The sequence below is a fragment of the Octopus sinensis genome, linkage group LG29 (genome assembly GCF_006345805.1).
Source record: "Octopus sinensis linkage group LG29, ASM634580v1, whole genome shotgun sequence".
Taxonomy (NCBI): Eukaryota; Metazoa; Mollusca; class Cephalopoda; order Octopoda; family Octopodidae; genus Octopus; species Octopus sinensis.
In genome coordinates this window covers 10,579,016-10,583,807 of record NC_043025.1, presented here as the reverse complement: position 1 = coordinate 10,583,807, position 4,792 = coordinate 10,579,016, and the positions used below count along the sequence as shown (strand labels likewise).

General features: G+C 41.0%; 1 protein-coding gene across 4 annotated transcripts in view; it reads right to left on the bottom strand.

Annotated features, from left to right (window-relative positions):
• Positions 1-4,582, bottom strand: part of LOC115226206 — a 58,586-nt gene extending 54,004 nt beyond the window's left edge. For all 4 annotated transcript variants that reach the window (XM_029797224.2, XM_036514821.1, XM_036514822.1 and 1 more), the window contains exon 1: positions 4,454-4,582. The gene's annotated coding sequence lies outside the window, so the exon portion shown is untranslated. The remainder of the gene's footprint in view (positions 1-4,453) is intronic.
• Between the last annotated feature and the right edge of the window lie 210 nt (positions 4,583-4,792).

Genomic DNA, 4,792 nt, shown 5'->3' with positions numbered 1-4,792 from the left:
AGTGGCGCTCCAGTATGGCCGCAGTCAAATGACTGAAACAAGTAAAAGAATAAAAGAAAGAATATGTATATGTACGTATACATACATATATATATATTGTCGGTCATTTACGTGTTTGTACCGAAAGATCATTTTTATGTGGCTTTCTTGAATTAAATTGGCAGCATTTGTGAAGTTTGAAGGAGAGTTGACGATTTGGCTGTTATATCTAGCATGATGGCCGTCCACGTGAGACAGCGCCGTTTGAAACACCTGTTGTCTCAGAACTGGCACTCTCTCGCCTACAACAAGAGTTGCAGCTGATTCGATCGACGCAACAGCCTGCGCGTGAAATGAATATGCTGAGCATTCCACAGACTCGCGACCCCTGAATGCGACAAGGCTGGCCTTTTGGAATACAGCTACTACACATAGGAGCACTCCGTCGGTTACGACGATGAGGGTCCCAGCTGATACGATCAACGGAACAGCCCGCTCGTGGAATTAACGTGCAAGTGGCTGAGCACTCCACAGACACGTGTACCCTTAACGTAGTTCTCGGGGAGATTCAGCGTGACACAGAGTGTGACAAGGCTGGCCCTTTGAAATACAGGTACAACAGAAACAGGAAGAAAGAGTGAGAGAAAGTTGTGGTGAAAGAGTACAGCAGGGTTCACCACCGTCCCCTGCAGGAGCCTTGTGAAGCTTTAGGTGTTTTCGCTCAATAAACACTCACAATGCCCGGTCTGGGAATCGAAACCGCGATCCTACGACCGCGAGTCCGCTGCCCTAACCACTGGGCCATTGCGCCTGCACACGACACATATTTGCCATGGGAGTAGTCGATTACATAGGCTCCAGTGCTCAACCGGTCCGTATTTTATCGACCCCCAAAAGGATGAAAGGCACAGTCGACCTCAGCGGAATAACAACAATAGTGACATCATCTACAACAAACAATAACACTGCTTAAGGGCAGGTGTCAGCAAAGCGATCGGTATTGATCTCTGGAAGAAGGGGATTATGTGTAAAACACTTGTAACGATCTACGACCTTTTAAATTCCTTCCTACGGCAGAATTTTTCAGGAATGTAGCTCTGTACACTGATGGCAAAAACTGCATTCGTTTCCTCAAGAAATTCTACACACGGGAATGCATACGATTATAATAATTATTAGGGGTGGTTAAGTTGTAGAGCAGGGGTCAGCAAAAAGATGAATATTGCCCCCCTCCCCTGGCGGTGGTGGTGGTCTATGTGACCATCTTAGGGAGTCGGTAAAACCTGAAAAGATGTTTTAATGGTGTAGCTGTGCGATAAAAAATTTGCTTCGCAACCACGCGGTCCCGGGTTCAGTCCCATTGTGTGGCACCTTGGGCTAGTGTCCTTTTCTATAGCTAGTGGCAGACCAAAGCCTTGTGAATAGATTTGATTGGTGAAAACTGAAGAAGTCTGTCGTGTATTGTGATATATGTGTACATATATATATATATATATTATATATATATATATATATATATATATATATTTCTTTTATTTGTTTCAGTCATTTGACTGCGGCCATGCTGGAGCACCGCCTTTAGTCGAACAAATCGACCCCAAGACTTATTCTTTGTAAGCTAAGTACTTATTCTATCGGGCTCTTTTGCTGAACCGCTAAGTTACGGGGACGTAAACACACCAGCATCGGTTGTCAAGCAATGGGCGGGGGACAAACATACATACATACATACATACACACACACACACACACACATATATATATATATATATATATGGCGGTGCCCCAGCATGGCCACAGCTCATAAGCTGAAACTAGAATCAATCAATCAATCAATCAATCATATATGTATGTATGTATGTATGTATATATACGACGGGCTTCTTTCAGACAAGGCTATAGTAGAAGACACTTCCCTAAGGTGCCACGCAGTGGGACCGAACCATACAGCCACTCCTGCGCTATGTATTATTATTTTATATACTAGCAGTATCGCCCGGCGTTGCTCAGTGTTGTAAGGGAAATAACTATAAAGCATTTTAGAGAGTTATAGCAAAAAATGGAAAAAAAATGATGGAAATTTTTTTAAGAGTTTAAAAAGGTGGAGTTGCGTCCCTAGACGGTCTGTGGTTTGAGTTCTGATTCTCGACCCCATGTCGAATTTACGATTTTTTCAGAACTGGGGGAACTTTTCAAATTTTCGCTGCGTTAGATTTGAATTATGACATTGGCTATGTGTTGTCCAGTTTTAATCAATCGGTTGAAAGCCGTGGTCAGGTGAGGGTACAACCTAACAAGCACAACAGAAACACACACAGACAAACTGCCGTTTATATAGAGAGAGATATGTATGCATTATTATATGTATAAGGTGTGTTATGAGAATTTATGGAACAAATATGCCATAGAAACTCAACAAACTGTTAAAAGTTGATTGTTGAGTTTCTGTGACATTTGTTCCATAAATTCTCACAACACACCTTAGACTTTGTAACATTTCCATATTCGCAAAATTCTTACGCCAGTAAGCTACCAACGGAATGTGAAGAATCTTTATTAGAGATTGTCCTTTCGAACCCTCAAAAGTAAAGGATAATATAGAACTCAACCTTTTCACTCATATGTGTGTGTGTGTGTGTGTGTGTGTGTGTGTGTGTCTGTCTGTCTGTCCGTCTGTCTGTCTGTCTGTATATTATATATATATATATATATAATATATATATATTATATAATATATATATATATATAATATGTAAAAGTAAAAATATACAAACGGGACAAGAACGTGAAACATTTAGAAGACGACACAAAAAACATGGACGGGACATTCGAAGCCCTCAATCATCAGTCAAGAACCGGATCGTCTTCGCAATTTCGGCTGATTTAGCTAATTTTTGAATTTTACTATTTAAAATTCGGACAGTCCGAATTTTTGGTTTAAATCCCACCAACAAATCATTAAATGTTTTTGTAGGGAGAAAGATATTGGAAAACATCAATATGTCAGAGTGACAAATAAACGAGGAGGGCATGAGGTGGTTATGAAATGTGCTTGAAATAACAGCTAAATAGCGCTTAAATCGCGCACTTAAATTTGTTTTTGTTTTTGCATAATCGCATTAATTCCCGTGTATATAACACAAATCCACAAAAAGTTTCTGAAAATTCCCCAAAATGAAAAAAGTTACGAGGGGTTAAAGCAGAATCCCGCCATATAGTCAAGTTTGTGTCTGTCCCTGTAATTTAGTGATGCGGCAAAAGGGATTGATAGCAGTCGCAGTCCCATGAATTTTTCAAAGGGAGGACACAGGTCAGAAGGGAATACAATTCCAGGAGAGAAGGCCGCACATTTCTTGAGGGGAGCACGTACCCTTCAGGCCCCCCACCCTCGGGTCCGTCCCTGGATAGAATAAGTACCTATTTCTTTATTACCCACAAGGGGCTAAACACAGAGGGGAGAAACAAGGACAGACATAGGTATCAAGTCGATTACATCGACCCCAGTGCGTAACTGGTACTTAATTTATCGACCTCGAAAGGATGAAAGGCAAAGTCGACCTCGGCGGAATTTGAACTGAGAACGTAGCAGCAGACGAAATACCTATTTCTTTACTACCCACAATGGCCTAAACACAGATGGGACAAACAAGGACAGACATAGGTATTAAGTCGATTACATCGACCCCAGTGCGTAACTGGTACTTTATCGACCCCGAAAGGATGAAATGCAAAGTCGACCTCGGCAGAACTTGAACTCACAACGTAACGACAGACGAAATGCGGCTACGCATTTCGCCCGGCGTGCTAACGATTCGGCCAGCTCGCCGCCAAAATATACCTAAATATATATGGATAGAATAAGTACCAGAATTTAAAAGTACTGGGGTCGAATTGTTCGAGGAAACCCTTCAAGGCAGAGCCCAAGCATTTCTCCAGCCAATTGACTGAAACGTGTAAAGAAAAATATAAGATATTAAATAAAATAAAACATTAGAAATTTACACGGTGATGGTGAGGTCGATAAATACCGAACCATCCCACAAAAGGGACATTCGCTGACCCCTGTTTTAAAATGTTATGTCATCGACACCAAACAACAGACATATCAACGCAAACGTGACCCCCTCCTCCCTTCGACTTCGTCTCCTCATAACTTTCAGAAAAAAAGTTTGTCTTTTGATGAAATTTGTTTACGATTGTTATTCGGATGATGTAGTTAACGATTATTTCGGAATTCAATGTGAAAAAGAAAATCGCTGGCAGTGAATAATATAAACACGACACGACATTAAGGCTTTGTCCACCTCGGCAATAATAAAGTGAAGGCCATCGTCCTCAATAATTACTATAATATCAGACAAGAATAGTGTTCAAGTTATTTATCTACCTCGGCAATATTAATGATGAATTTCTTTTATTGGCCACAGGAGCATAGACGAGAAGGGACATCAAAAGACAATGTAAGGATACTCACCGAAGTATAAATATCAACAACTACTGGCTTCGAAAAAGTTTTCTCCCATGCAGAGAAGGAAGAAAGAGGAAAGAGGGAAATGGTATGAGATTGAAAGAGTTACAATGAGAATAATAGAGAGAGGGAGTAAGAGCTAGAGAGCGAAAGAGAGGGTGACAGGGTAAGAATTAGTAAGACAGGGATTAAGAGAGGGTGAGAGCAAAATAGTAAGGGAAAGAGAGAGTAAGATTGGGGAGAAATAGTGTAAGGACGATAGAGTAAGAGAGAGTAAGACAGAGGAAGAGGGAGATGGTATGAGATTGAGAGAGTTACAATGAGAATAATAGGGAGAGGGAGTGA